Raw genomic sequence first — 15128 nt, 5'->3', positions numbered from 1 at the left:
AGTTGCTGATAACAAATCCCCAGGACCCGACGAAGTACCAAACATAGCCCTTAAAGCCGCGATTACAACTAGGGCTACATTATTTACTGATTTTTTTAATGCCTGTATGCAAGAAGGCGTGTTCCCTCGCCCGTGGAAACGACAAAGACTTGTCCTATTGCTGAAACGTGGTAAACAGCCGGACCAACCATCCTCATATATGCCACTTTGTATGCTGGATTCCCTAGGGAAGATTTTCGAGCGTATAATTAGTGAGCGCCTACAGCTGACTCTAGAAAGACCAGGTGGCTTATCGAATAGTCAATATGGATTTCGCAAATCAAGATCCACCGTAGATGCAATACAAACAGTCGTCAATATAGCTAGAGAAGCTATCTCTGGAGGCTAAAATAAAAGGAAGTTCTGTGCACTGATTATGTTGGACATCAAGAATGCTTTTAACACTGCGAAGTGGATGCAGATAATGGCAGCGCTGCAAAGCTTCGGCACTCCAGCTTACTTACGCAGAATTATAGGTAGCTATCTTAAAGACAGAGTACTTCTTTTTGACACGGATCAAGGAGCTAAAGAGTACAAAATCACAGGAGGCGTCCCACAGGGATCTGTTCTCGGTCCAACGCTTTGGAATGTAATGTATGACGGGGTGCTAAAGATTGATCTACCAGAAAACACGCAAATTGTGGGATATGCTGATGATATTGCAGTGGTAGTAGTGGCCAAGAAACTGGACCTGCTTCAAGCATTATGTAATGACGCCGTAGCAAGAATAAAGGAATGGCTGACCAATACAGGACTGGAGTTGGCTAGCCAAAAGAGGGAAGTGGTATTAGTAAGCTCCAAACGGTCGGCGAACGAGTTAGTCTTAACTGTCGGGGATCATCAAATCACCTCAAAGGATTCCTTAAAATACTTAGGAGTGCACATTGACTCTAAGTTAACTTTCAAAGAGCACTTCAGAGCGGTGGGGGAGAAAATTACCAAAGTTAATGGATCACTTATGCGAATAATGCCTAACATTGGTGGTCCGAGCGAAGCTATACGTCAGCTATTGTCCACAGTAACCAGCTCAATAATACTATACGCAGCACCAGTGTGGTATGGATCTAAACAGACCCATCAAAAATATATATTAGCAGCGTACCGACTTGCTTCTTTAAGAATAGCAAGTGCTTATCGGACGGTGTCCGACGACGTGATCCTGGTTCTAATCCGGAAAATCCCAGTGGACTTACTGGTAAGCGAAATGGCCGATCTGTATAACACTAATATCGAGCGACCATCTGAAGAAGACAAGAAAAGAGCAAGGACACAAACAATAGCTAAGTGGCAAGAACGGTGGGAGGCCTCGAGTAAAGGGCGTTGGACTTTCACACTAGTTTGGAACGTAGCTCAATGGAATGAGCGGAAGCACGGCGAACTGGACTACCATCTCACGCAGATAATGAGTGGACATGGCAGTTTCAAAGACTATTTATGGAAGCGTAGGATAGAGGAAGATCCTCATTGCCCAATGTGTACCACAGTGTTAGAAAACGCAGAACACGTCATGTTCTACTGCCCCCGTTTCCACGAAGAAAGACTCACCTTGCATGGAGTCTTTGGGGAGGAACCTACCACGAGAAATTTAGTTTCACATGTGTGCAACAGGAAAGAGTGCTGGACTGCAGTGCGCAAAATGGCATTTATAGTAATGACACGCCTGATGGATGCTGAGAGGGAGCGCAGAGAAATGCGCATGCGAAGCAGTGGCGATTAAATGGACACTCACAGCAAATAGCGGGAACCTGGACGCAGGGAAAACAGTAGGCTCTTAAAAAATGAGAAATATGGAACGCCACCCTGAAGTAATGCGAAAGTGGTGCCGGGGTGGGCGACGGTTCCAGAACGGGGCTGTTTTTTAGTCTACGGACACACGGTTGCTGCGATGGCAGCAATTATGGTGCATTAGGCATGTTTCAGCCTCCCCTCAAAACAAAAAAAAAAAAAATCGGCTTAGCCGAACTCCATAGCGCCCGACTATGAGGCGCAGCTGTTTAGGACTGACATCTACGCCGTTTCGCCTCATAGGAGGGCGGCGGGATGTCGGTGACCAAGAACTACCAACCCCCCTAATCCATTTATTTATATGCCGACCGTGCCTATTGGACGGTTTGCAGCCAAGGGATAAATTCGGCTGTATTCGAACGGAGCCTTCCCGATACCGGGCCACCTCGGGAAGTATTTATGGCTTTACCACCGTAAGGGGCGCTGCTGTGGCGGACGGTTATTTCCCCGTATATAATACTGGACCGCTGAGCCCGTCTTGTCGGGCAGGTGGTCGCACGACCGAGATGAACGACTCATTACCTGATTGTAATAAGGACGATGTAAAGAGGAGGACCGAGTCGCAATCCAAGGACGACAAATACGAATTAAGCGATGCGTCAGACTCGGGGAGCGGGAGTAGTGCTGAGTCAATGAACTTCGAGTTGGAGAAGCACACAAATGGAAACGAAATAGAAGAGTGGAGAAGGGTACGGAGCAGAGGAAGTAAAAGAGCTCTCTCGCAGTACCGTGCAACACTAAGAATTGTACAACGCTTGGGAGCAGTGCTCGACCCAACAGAAGTGGAGATCGAGCGCTTGGAATGGGCCCAGAAGCGGTAGAAGTTGGTCTAAGGCAGTTTAAAAGGTTTGCTGCTAGAAACCCTCGTCGAATGGCAAACTGAAGAGGCAACGTTCGGCGGAAGGCGACAAGCCTGCTTTGAAGAGGCAGAAAGGACCCAGTCCTAGAGCCGCGAGGCAGAGCAGTCGCATATACAAGACAAGTAGACCCAAAGCTGTAAGACAGATGGGCTCCAATAGCGAGGCAGCAACTACCACGAAATCTGCGGGTCAGAGGGAAGTTCCAGCTACGGAAGTAGGAGATAAGCCAAAGGGAGGTAACGCTAAGACTCCGGCTTTCCCGGAGGTGCTAAAGGGAATTAACGCCAATACTCCGGCTTTCTCGGAGGTGCCAAAGGGAGATAACACTAAGACTCCGGCTTTTCCCGAGAAGATCAGTGATGTGGCAAAGCAGTCACTGACTGTGGCGCTGGTTGATCGTAGCAGACCTTTCGGACATATGACTACTGAAAGATGGAGATCTGTGGAAAGGGAGCTTATTAGCTTAATGCTTAAGATGATGCGGGAACAACCAAATAAGCCCCTTCCAACCTTTGATTCGGGGGGATGGTATAATGGTGTGAAGATGATAGCATGTGACAATATCGCGAGCTTGTGTTGGCTGGAGGAAGTGGTTCCAAACCTCCAAAGGCAAGGCACGAACGCGCGGTTTGAGGTGGTGGATAAAGCGCAAATCCCCACGGTACCAAAAGTTAAGGTATGGATAACATGCGTGATGAAGTCGGAGGATACACTGCGACTTCTGCAGAATCAGAATCCGAACATACCGACCCAGGATTGGAAGTGCTTACTGTATCTCAGCCTACCGAGGATGGTCAGTTCTACATCTTCCAAATAAACAAGCAGGCGGAGGATATTTTGTACACGCAGCTTGGCAAAATGTCCTTTGGCACTGGCAAAATTTACATGCGACTCAGGAAAAGAAGTTCCGAGGATAAAAACCCTAGCACGCTAGAGGTGGGCGAAGTCGAAAAGGATCTCAAAAGCCTAAGGGAAAAAAGACAGGTGAAGGTTCCCAACGTCACCACGAAGGTGTTAGAAGAGGACCAGCCGCCGAATGGTGCTGTGACTCGCACAGAGGAACACCCAGCAAAACATTCACGAGAGACTGAAGGGGGCCTCGAATACTCTAAACCAAAAGGGCAAAGGGAGGACGACGACGTCAAGCCCAATGGTGCTGCGAGTCCTACTGATAACCTCCAACACAGTAAAGTAGCGTCGAGCGAACTCCTCCTTACACTTGAGGAGAGTTCGTTTGACGTGACGCTGACCCAGGAGCCGTGGCTCTCATCGGGAGGAAAGGTTTCTGGACTTAGAGCGCGCGGGTTTGGTGTTTACTATGCGTAAACGGAAGGACGGGTGCGAGCTGTGGTAATGGTAAGGAAACAGCTGCATTCATATATGCTGCCTAACTACACCACTGAGGATCTCTTAGCGGTAGCCGTTGAGCAAAAGAATAAGCAGGCATTTATCCTGGCGTCCTGCTACATGGCCCATGCTGCGGAGGTTCCACCCATGGAGTGCAAAAGGCTAGTACAGGAGGAATGGCGCAAAGGGCGGTTGGTCATAGGGGCAGATGCAAAACGCGCACTACAATGCGTGGGGAGGAGCAGATACGAACGAGAGAGGCGAATCTCTATTTTGTTACATCCTGCAAACCAATTTGCAGATAGCCAACAGGGGAAATGTCCCTAAAAAAATATTGGTCCAACATCCAGCAATGTTCTGGATATTACATGGAGCTCCGAGCGTGATATATCAAGGTATGATTGGATGGTTCTTGATAGACTATCCTTCTCGGACCATGCGTATATCAGCTTCAGCATCCCCCTGAAGAGGGTAGAGAAGGGAGGAACCTTTAGAAACACTAGGTCAACGAACTGGACTAAGTTCCAGAAAAATGTAGAAACAAAACTGCGACAACCGAAAGAGGTTGTCAATGTAGAGGAACTGAAGGAGTCGAATGAATTCCTAACAAGGACGCTTATGACTGCGTATAACAAAGCTTGCCCTCTAAGAAAATTCAGAGGAAAAGCAAAGCCGCCATGGTGGAGCTATGAGCTGAGTCTTCTAAGAAGACAGGTAAAAGAAATGTTTAAGCTCGCAAAGACCGCGGAAAGCGACGCGTATCGGGACGAGTACAGGGATCTACTGGGGATCTACAAGCGTGAAATTACCAGGGCGAAGATAAATTCATGGAAAAGTTTATGTACGGACATAGAGTGCTCCAGCGAAACAGCACGGTTGAAAAAAGTTCTAGCAAAGGGAAACATAGTCCAGGGACTAATAAAGAAAGAGAACGGGGAATGGTCGCGTAATAGCGAGGAATCCATTGAGGTGCTTCTCGACACACATTTCCCATCGGGAGACGGTTTAGGAGAGCCTGCAGACATTACTCACACTTCAATCACGGCTCTAGTAGTGCCGGGCTTGGTGGCCGATACCAAGATAGAATGGGCAGTGAAAACGTTTTCTAAGTTTAAATCGCCGGGCTCAGACGGTATATTCCCGGCCATGCTACAAGTTTCAAGTATGGCGGTCGTGGAATGGCTTAAAATAATATTCGATGGGTGCATAAGGGTGAATCATGTACCGCACTCTTGGAGAACTGCTCTTGTAGCTTTCCTACCAAAGGCTGAGAAGATCGGTCACGTGTATCCCAAAGACTATAGACCCATTATCGTAACATCATTTCTCCTCAAAACCTTTGAGAGGCTGATAGATGTGTACATAAAGTCCAACGTGGATGAAAAGCTGCTCTCCACAACACAGCTTGCGTACACCAAAGGCAAGTCGGTAGACACCGCATTGCATAGGGTGGTAATAAGCACAGAGAAATCCCTGAAATATAAGGAGTATGCTATAGGAGTCTTCTTGGACGTTGCCGGGGCTTTCAATAATGTTGCAAAATGGGCGACTATGGATGGTCTTAATTACATTAAAGTACATCCTGCCTTAATCGCATGGATCGGCTGCATGTTAAATTGCAAAAAGAATACATCACAGTGGGGATTGTACAAGGCCACGAAATCAGTTGACAGGGGCACGCCGCAGGGATGGGTGCCTCTGCTGTGGACGCTGGTCATCAACCAACTGCTCAGGGGATTCGATGATGGGCCCGTAAAACTTACGGCTTACGCAGATGACGTTGCAATTGTCATAAGTGGAAATTTCATTCCAACGATTAGTTCTTTGATGAATCGGGCGCTTTGGGATATTCATATCTGGGCATCTAACGTCGGGTTGAAAGTCAATGCTGAGAAGACGGATATGGTCTTGTTTACAAAGAGGTACAAGGTCCCAAATTTGGACCAGGCCTAAGTTAGGAGGGGTGACCTTACAGGAGAAACCTTGCACAAAATATCTAGGAATCATCCTAGACAGTAACCTGTCATGGAAGCTCAACGTGGAGGAGGAGGTGACGAAGGCCTCAACGGCACTCTATGCATGTAAAAGAATGCTGGGGTGTATGCGAGGCCTATCGCCCTCTCTTTCTCATTGGGTTTTTACAGCGATTGTAAGCCATATGCTATACTATGGAGTTCTTGTTTGGTGGAAAGCCACACAAAAAACAACATACCTCAAAAAATTAGAGGGGGTATGCAGACAATCAATGCTTAGCATTACGGGAGCCCTGAAAACAACCCCGACGGCTGCACTTTATGCCAATCCTCATATTCCACCTGTAGACCTGGTAGCAAAGAACAAAGCATTAACAACCACAACCAGGCTCGGTGCCTCGGGGCAGCTTGAGCGCCCACCATATGGCCATAGTAGTATAGCGTCTTCAATCACAAGACGAACAGACTACCTGATTCCCTATCTGCGCTTCGAGGGAGATCTAAAGGCCACAATAGAGGTGGACGATTGGCGCAAGGGTGCGCAAATGGCGGACGAGGCGATACATGTGTACACAGATGGTTCCCACGTAGTGCAAGGAATAGGGTCTGCAGTATACTGTGCTGATCCGGAAATAAGCAGATCCTACAGGCTGTCGGATTACTGTAGCGTTTTCCAAGCGAAAATATTAGCCGAACCCAAAGCAGTAGAAACCCTTGAAGAGAACAGCTTAAGCTGCAATCGTGTTAACTTTTACATTGACAGTCAAGCTGCAATTAAGGCAATAATCTCCCATAGCACAGCATCTAAATGCGTGTTAGAGTGTAAGCAGTATCTGGAGAGAATCGGGACAGGGAGAAGCATACATCTATATTGGGTCCCAGGGCATGTGGGAATGAAACAGCGGACGAACTAGCTAAAAAGGCGCATCCCTTGAAGTTTGCTTCGTAGACGGGGTTTTTCAGTTTGGTCGTTAAAACAAACTTCTGGTAACACTACGGACTCAATCAGTCTAAGTGAGGTCCTCGTGGACCGGCCAGTTCAACCTAACCTAACCTTGTTTTTGTAGACAAGCTACATAGGAGTTTAAATAAATAAAATAAATGTAAGGCGCGATAAACTCCGTAGAGATCTAAGGCCGAGCTTCTGTTCCAATTTGCGTCGTGCTCCTCATGATTTTCCCTACAAATTGGCCGGACGCGACCTACATGTTTTATGCTGACTCCGAACGGCATCTGCAAGGCAGATGAGTTTTCACTGAGAGCTTTACATGGCAGAAATAAACCCGGAGCGCTTGCCAAACACTGCCGAGGGGCGACCCCGCTTAGAAAAATTGTCTTCTAATTGAAAAACCTTATTTCTAAAATTTTGATGTTGCTTTGCCCGGGGTGCGAACCCAGGGCATACGGTGTGATAGGCGGAGCACGCTACCATCACACCACGGTGGCCGCCTAGGAGTTTAAGCACCTAAATTATAAGGAACGTGAATCCGAATTACTATATAAAAAAAAAAAAAACATAGTATAAGAAATCATGGAAATAACTATAAAATCTTTCGGTGCAGAAAATAAAACTCTTATACAATAAATATTTATAACTTGCCTTTTACCCAACTGCACATACTCCTGCTGTTTAACGGAGAAAACTCAATTTCGAGTCCTTATGTAAATGCAATACTCTGCACTTATTACATTTTTAGTTTTAAACCAATTGAGAAAGTCTATACGCGCGCGATATCCGTTCGATAATAGCAATAAATACAAACTGAGCTCATCGGTTCAATAAAAAAAATATATATATACCAAGTTAACAGCGAATGGCTAACGAATGACAAGTGACCGGTTGGTGGTCATACATATGTAAGTACGTATGTCTACATATACATACCCACGTGTGTTAGAATGGAAAATGCGAACAAGTCGTCGAGGGTGGGTGGGAGCTAAAAACACAGAGGCTAAAGTGCCGCGTGTTCTTTCTCAAAATGTTGAAATAATCGAATTGTGATAGGAAAAATTATTAAAGCAATGCATATGTCAATATGTATTGCATTGGTAAATGCTTTGATTCCAGTGTCAATTCCGATAATGCTGTTGACGTAAAGCAGTCTAGTTGAAACGCGCTATATGGGCCTTAATTTACACACAAACTACCCCTATATTCATTAAAAATTAAATAGGTTTATAAAGCTCTTTTCATTCAAAATTTGTATTAATCCGGCCATTTTAGGTAAAATAAGGTAGGAATCTAAGAATTCGAGATACCCAGCTGAATTTTTGTATACAATTTTTTTTGACATGCACTTTGCAAGTTTCTATTTATAACTCGTAATCTATTTTTTGTCGCTTTTATTCTTTACCATCGTCAATTGAGTGCGCCAATCAGATGCTAATATCTGTATTTTTTGTTTTTTTTTTTTACATCTATATAAGCTTAGGCTTAAACTTTATATGGACTTCTAAGCGTTAAAATTTATCTACTCTTCTGAAATTGCTGCGCAGAAAATTAGTACTCCTAAATTTCAATACGCATTGTACTCCGGTGAAACTGAAATATGTATGTGTCTATGTTTCACCTCTATGTATTACCTCTAGAAATGGTGTGTGTCCCCTATTCACCGCAACCGATTCAGCTATAGGTTATACACTATGACCACCAGAGGTTTGTGTTTCCGCTTTCGGTAAAACTTGTTCTGGAGCTAGTTGCCGCTAAATGGGTCTCCTAAACATTATCTAAGTGAAGATAAGCATTTTTTTACCCGCAAACGTAGGCGTATGTATATACGTGTAAAAAAAACACGGCTCTTATCTTATTAGACGAGGATTTTTGTTGCAGCCCATAATATGGTTTTTCTTTAAGCTCTTGCTTTTATTAGAATTCAAGGGTCCTTTTCTCGTAGACTGAAAGTATTTAATGTTATGATTAATTGTACTCGCCTGTATACAATTAATTATATTAATTTGTTGTCTTCAAACTACAAGATATTTTCCAATGCCACCTATAATAAGTTCATACACATTTCTTTAAGAAATTTGTTTTCACTAAAAAAAATACACTTAAAATTCACATTACAAAATTATGTTTGTACTAGTACATTAAATTTTTTGATTTTTCTCGAACCTGTTCGATTGCAATTATTGCATTTTGATTTGGGGCTCCTCACCTGTTCTATTGAAGAAAACAAAGTGAAATTTTTTTCTACCGAAATATATGTGAAATTGTTCTAGGTGGAATTGGAAAATCTCTTCTTATTTCCATATCATAAACCTGCTCGCTATGAGTTGAGCTAGGCGAAAAAGAATTTTGCTTTTCATATACTTTACAAGCTTGAAACTCTGACAAATTTTAGAATTTTACATACATAAGAAGTAATTTGCAGAGCTTTCTATCTTTATAACCTCAACCCCTGTCATCAACCTAGAATTTGTTTGACGATCAAACCGAAAAACACTAATCAAGTACTAGGGCTTATGTTATAGAATAACTCTGTACTCTTGGCAAATACTAGAAGTTCGCTAGGGCCTTGCTTAATTTCTGCCTCGAGATCTGGCAACTCTACCGCCCCTAATAACTGGAGCCTTGACCTGCCGAGCGCACGACAAGAACACGGAACGTGCTCAACCGTCTATTCCTGCAGCTTGCACTTCCTACACCTGCCGTTACTAAAGAGACCTAGCTTATAAGCCAGAAGGCAGCGTCTAGTTAATATGCGCATCGTGAGACTTAAGTCTTTTCTCTTCAGATACATGAACAACTTTGTGATTCTTTGCACATGACCTTAGACATTTTTCAGCCCCGCGCTTTAGTCCACGCCTTTCCTGCTTGATGGATCATATGCAGCTCCTGCCGTCTTTTTATTTCTCTCAAATAGATTGTCCATTGTCGTTTCGGCAAGTGTTGCACCCCCCTTTGCTAACTCGTCGGCCTTTTCGAGACCTTCTATCCCTTTGTGACTGGGAACCAATTATAGATGTATGGTCCGGCCCGAGCAAAGTTTTTCCAATGCTTCTTTGCATTCCAGAACAATTCTTGATTAAGTATTGTGTGTGATTATTGCTTTAATCGCCACCTGACTATCAATATAAATATTGACGCGACTGCAGCATAAGCACGCTTCGTCCAGAATTTCTGCTGCTTTCTTCATGGCTCTACTCATTTCGGGATCGACGCAGTAAACAGTAGACCCGACCCCTGCCATTAGTTTGGAACTATCCTTGTATACGTGTATGGTATTTTCTGCCATTTCTACACTTCGGTAACAAAATATTTAAAATTCAAAGTATAAAATACAAAGTTAATAACACTACTCGACAAAAAATCTCCAAAAATAAAATGGGCCTTTCATAAAGGAACATTTTCTCCTGATTCCGAAAATGGCTTCCATTTTCCTGTGGTATATCTAGTTTCCGAGATATCGGCGAAAATATGACAATTCCCATTTTTGCAGAACACTACTTCATATAGGTAGGGAAAAAATATGTAGTTTTAATTTTTTCGTTTTAAACTGTTGAATTATACATTATACTAATTCCCATAAAAATGTCTTGCTTTCACCTGCCTTAATTATCTTCATTAGTTGGCCACTATGCAAAAAACGTTCAAAAATAATATAATAATAAATTAAAAAAAAAAAATTATAAATTAATAAGTATTTTAAAAGGGTGTGGTCCTTAGTTCTATAGGTGGACGCCTTTTCAAGATATCGTCATAAAGGTGGACCAGGGGTGACTCTAGAATGTGTTTGTACCATATGGGTATCAAATGAAAGGGTTTAATGAATATTTAAAAGGGAGTGGGCCTTAGTTCTGTGGGTGGACCCCTTTTCGAAATATCACCATAAAGGTGGACCAGGGGTGACTCTAGAATGTGTTTGTACCATATGGGTATCAAATGAAAGGTGTTAATGAGTATTTTAAAAGGAAGTGGGCCTTAGTTCTATAGGTGGACGCCTTTTCGAGATATCGTCATAAAGGTGGACCAGGGGTTACTCTAGAATGTGTTTGTACGATATGGGTATCAAATGAAAGGTGTTAATGAGTATTTTAAAAGGAAGTGGGCCTTAGTTCTATAGGTGGACACCTTTTCGAGATATCGTCATAAAGGTGGACCAGGGGTTACTCTAGAATGTGTTTGTATGATATGGGAATCAAATGAAAGATGTTAATGAGTATTTGAAAGGGGGTGGGCCTTAGTTCTAAAGGTGGACGGCTTTTCGAGATATCGCCATAAAGGTGGACCAGAGGTGATTCTAGAATTTGTTTTTACGATATGGGTATCAAATGAAAGGTGTTAATGTGTCTTTTTAAAAAGGAGTGGGCCTTAGTTCTATAGGTGGACGCCATTTCGAGATATCGCCATAAAGGTGGACAAGGGGTGACTCTAGAATTTATTTGTACGATATGGGTATCAAATGAAAGGTGTTAATGAGTATTTTAAAAGGGTGTTTAGTTTTATAGGTGGTCGCCTTTTCGAGATATCGAAGTAAAAGTAGACCAGGGGTGACTCTAGAATGCGTTTGTACCATATGGGTATCAAATGAAAGGTTTTAATGAATATTTAAAATGAAATGGGCCTTCATTCTATAGGTGGACGGCTTTCCGAGATATCGCCATAAGGGTGGACCAGGGGTGACTCTATAACGTCTTTGTACGATATGGATATCAAATTAAAGGTGCTAATGAGGTTTTAAAAGGGAGTTGTATATGTGAAGGCGTTTTCGAGATATCGACCAAAATGTGGACCGGGGTGACCCAGAACATCATCTGTCGGGTACCGCTAATTCATTTATATACATATGTAATACCACGATACTGTTCCTGCCAATATTCCAAGGGCTTTTGATTTCGCCCTGCAGAACTTTTTCATTTTCTTCTACTTAATATGGTAGGTGTGACACCCATTTTACAAAGTTTTTTCTAAAGTTATGTTTTGCGTCAATAAACCAATACATTTACCATGTTTAATCCCTTTTTTCATATTTCATATTTCGTATAGAATTATGGGATTTTTTTAATTTTTCGTAATTTTCGATATCGAAAAAGTGGGCGTGGTCATAGTCGGATTTCGGCCATTTTTTATACCAAGATAAAGTGAGTTCAGATAAGTACGTGAACTAAGTTTAGTAAAGATATATTGATTTTTGCTCAAGTTATCGTATTAACGGCCGAGCGGAAGGACAGACGGTCCACTGTGGGCGTGGCTTTAACCGATTTCGTCATAGAATCTATGCCCCTACCAAATTTCACAAGGATTTGTAAATTTTTGTTCGACTTATGACATTAAAAGTATTCCAGACAAATTAAATGAAAAAGGGCGGAGCCACGCCATTTTGAAGTTTTCTTTTATTTTTGTATTTTTTTTGCACCACATCATTACTGGATTTGAATGTTTATATAATTTACTTATATACTGTAATGATATTAAATTTTTTTTTTAAATTTGACATTTTAAAAATTTTCTTTTTAAAAAGTGGGCGTGTTTGTAATCCGATTTTGCTAATTTTTATTTTTATGACTGCCCAGGAACCTACATACCAAATTTCATCAATATACCTCAAAATTTACTCAAGTTATCGTGTTTACGGACGGACGGACATGGCTAAATGAATTTCTTTTTCGCCCAGATCATTTTGATATATAGAAGTCTATATCTATCTCGATTAGTTTATACCGTTACGGATTACCGTTATGCGAACAAAATTAATATACTCTGTGAGCTCTGCTCAGCTGAGTATACAAAATTTTCATAGCACTCCCGTATGCCCTCACATATAATTTCACATACAATTTCACAACTAAAAATTATTCAAAAACATTATAGCACTGAAAAAAATTAGTTATCAAAATTGATTCATAAATAAAATCAAAATAGATAATTGACCGCGGAGCTGAAATATATGGGGCATATACCAAAGAATGATACCAGTTAATTACCCTCAAGGGAAGTCTGTAACTAGTGATACAAAATTCTGGTCCAGAACTAGACCTAGAGTGCCAAATAAATACTGGTTCGTTAACAGCTACATTTTTAGTTATAAAGTCGACTAAAAAACTGCTACCAGCTTTAACGAGCTGCGGCTATATATCAGTATGCCTCTTTCTCAATACTATTCCACCAGTACGTAACTATCGAAAAAGTACCTAAAAGAAATTTTTATATAGTTAGGAACTAGTGAAAAGTTAAAACAGCGGGGACAATTTCCACCGCCTACGAAATCGCCATGTTAAATTCGGCAGTTGAAAACATGTAAAAGAGGTACATGGCCAACTTTTTAGTGGTTCAGAATGCAGTAGAAATGCACTTATTTTGAACTAGAGATTCCCCTTACGGGGTAGTTTCTGTGACTTTTTATTTTAATTCGGTATATTATTTTTCTTGGCTATGGACATTTTTTTGACTGGAAGTGGGAGGAACTGCAAAGCAACCATGCCTATCATTTACTTGTTAAACATTTTGTTAAATTCAACCGGTATTTTACCACCTCAGTAATCTCTGTTGCTAATATATGTATGTAACTTTGAACACAAATTTCAACAACCCACTCGGAGCCCTCTAATTAAGCATTTCAAAAGTTTTAAAATTCAATTTCCAATGCAACTGTTGGGTCACCGATGGAGAACCTCTTCCTCGCCAGTTAACTCACATATTTAAAGTTATTTTACATTCTACTTTGCCTATACACTCAAATTCAAGGCTACCGTCATCGCGGCCATTCACCTGAATTACCGATGCTGGTAGTTTATATTATTTTGTCTAACGTTAGTTACACTCACGTCATTATATTATTGTTCTATTAATGGTCTCTTTAGGGGGACTCATTTAACCTTATAAATGCCTTATAAAGTGTGTAAACGTATAAATTTGTCTAGTGCGTAAACGAGCTGTAAAATTTTGTATGAAAAATCATTTACACAATTTGTATAAATTTACGCGCACATTTCATAGTGTAAACGCGGTAAACTCAAAGGAATGCAACCTGCAGACATTACAGCAGGCATTTTCATCAGAATTCTCCAACATCAGCAAGTCATTTACAAAAATATCTTAGTAAAGATGTTTTAGTTTTGATTTTTCACTCAATCTTGACATTTTTTAATTTGTATAACAATCAAACAATTTTTTTGGGCAATAATACAGCTGATCGACAATTAAGATTATCAAGAATATTACTAGGGCCGTTCATAAAACAGCGTGTGTAAATGGATATAATTTTACATCTTATAAGTTTATATGCTTTAATGAGTCCCCCTTTTATCTCTTCGCATAACTTTTGTATGTATGTACACGCGCACATATGTATATGTTGGAAAGTGCAATTATGTATGCAGCAACAAACTTAATACAGTATAAAAGTTTTTCTATTCTCCCTTATCATAACTCATGTATTTAAGAAAGTGACTTTGTAATAATGAAGTTAGTCTAACAGCTGACCACCGTGTCCATCATAAGATAACATAACAGTCGTTTGGAATTTCTTGCGGTTACAAAAAAGGCTTTATAATCCTACATTTTTTGGCGCCCAACGTGGGGCAAGAAGCATAAGTACATATATTCGTGATTGTAAGTTACAATTGGATATCTGGTGGTCAGATTTAGACCACTCATCACTATTGTTGGACGAGCTCCAAGCCATCGCACATTGCTGTCTTCAAGCAACGTAGCCTCAGCTGCTTTTGAAAAAATCGTCATCGCTGACTGCAAATTCACAATCATCGTTTCTGCTACTTTCCTTCGCTTCAACTCACGCATTTGGGGAATTTTTACTCTATTTTTGCATAAAATTACATCGTATATAACATGTCTTTAGATGAATTAAAGCAACAGCGTGCGAATACCAAGAAAAATATTACGCGCATTAAGAACATTGTGGAACTAGTTTGCGCCCCGGAGCTAAAGTTTTTTCAGCTGCTAAATATAAATGTCGTTTGGGAATTCTCGAATCATATTTTAAACAGGTATTATCGATCCAAACGGGCATCGAAAAGTTGGATAACAACGATGGAGGACGCGCTGACCTTGAAGATATATACGTAACCACAAAACTAGTGATCCAATCACAGCTGGTGGAAGAACATAACATTTCCCTGTCGGACACAAGCTGCGTTGTGCAGCACGGCAATAAATAACCAA

General features: G+C 41.5%; 1 protein-coding gene across 4 annotated transcripts in view; it reads right to left on the bottom strand.

Annotated features, from left to right (window-relative positions):
- LOC137240360 (CUGBP Elav-like family member 1) overlaps positions 1–15128 on the bottom strand; it is a 1194531-nt gene that overhangs the window by 1123239 nt on the left and 56164 nt on the right. Inside the window, exon 1 of one of the 4 annotated variants that reach the window (XM_067766477.1) lies at positions 7605–7717. The exons of the other annotated variants lie outside the window; for them this stretch is intronic. The gene's annotated coding sequence lies outside the window, so the exon portion shown is untranslated. Of the gene's footprint in view, positions 1–7604; positions 7718–15128 lie in introns of those variants that run through there. 4 annotated transcript variants of the gene reach the window in all.

Source organism: Eurosta solidaginis, chromosome 2 (assembly GCF_040869045.1).
Source record: "Eurosta solidaginis isolate ZX-2024a chromosome 2, ASM4086904v1, whole genome shotgun sequence".
Taxonomy (NCBI): Eukaryota; Metazoa; Arthropoda; class Insecta; order Diptera; family Tephritidae; genus Eurosta; species Eurosta solidaginis.
The sequence above is the reverse complement of the archived record's forward strand: the minus strand, read 5'-3'. Positions and strand labels throughout refer to the sequence as shown.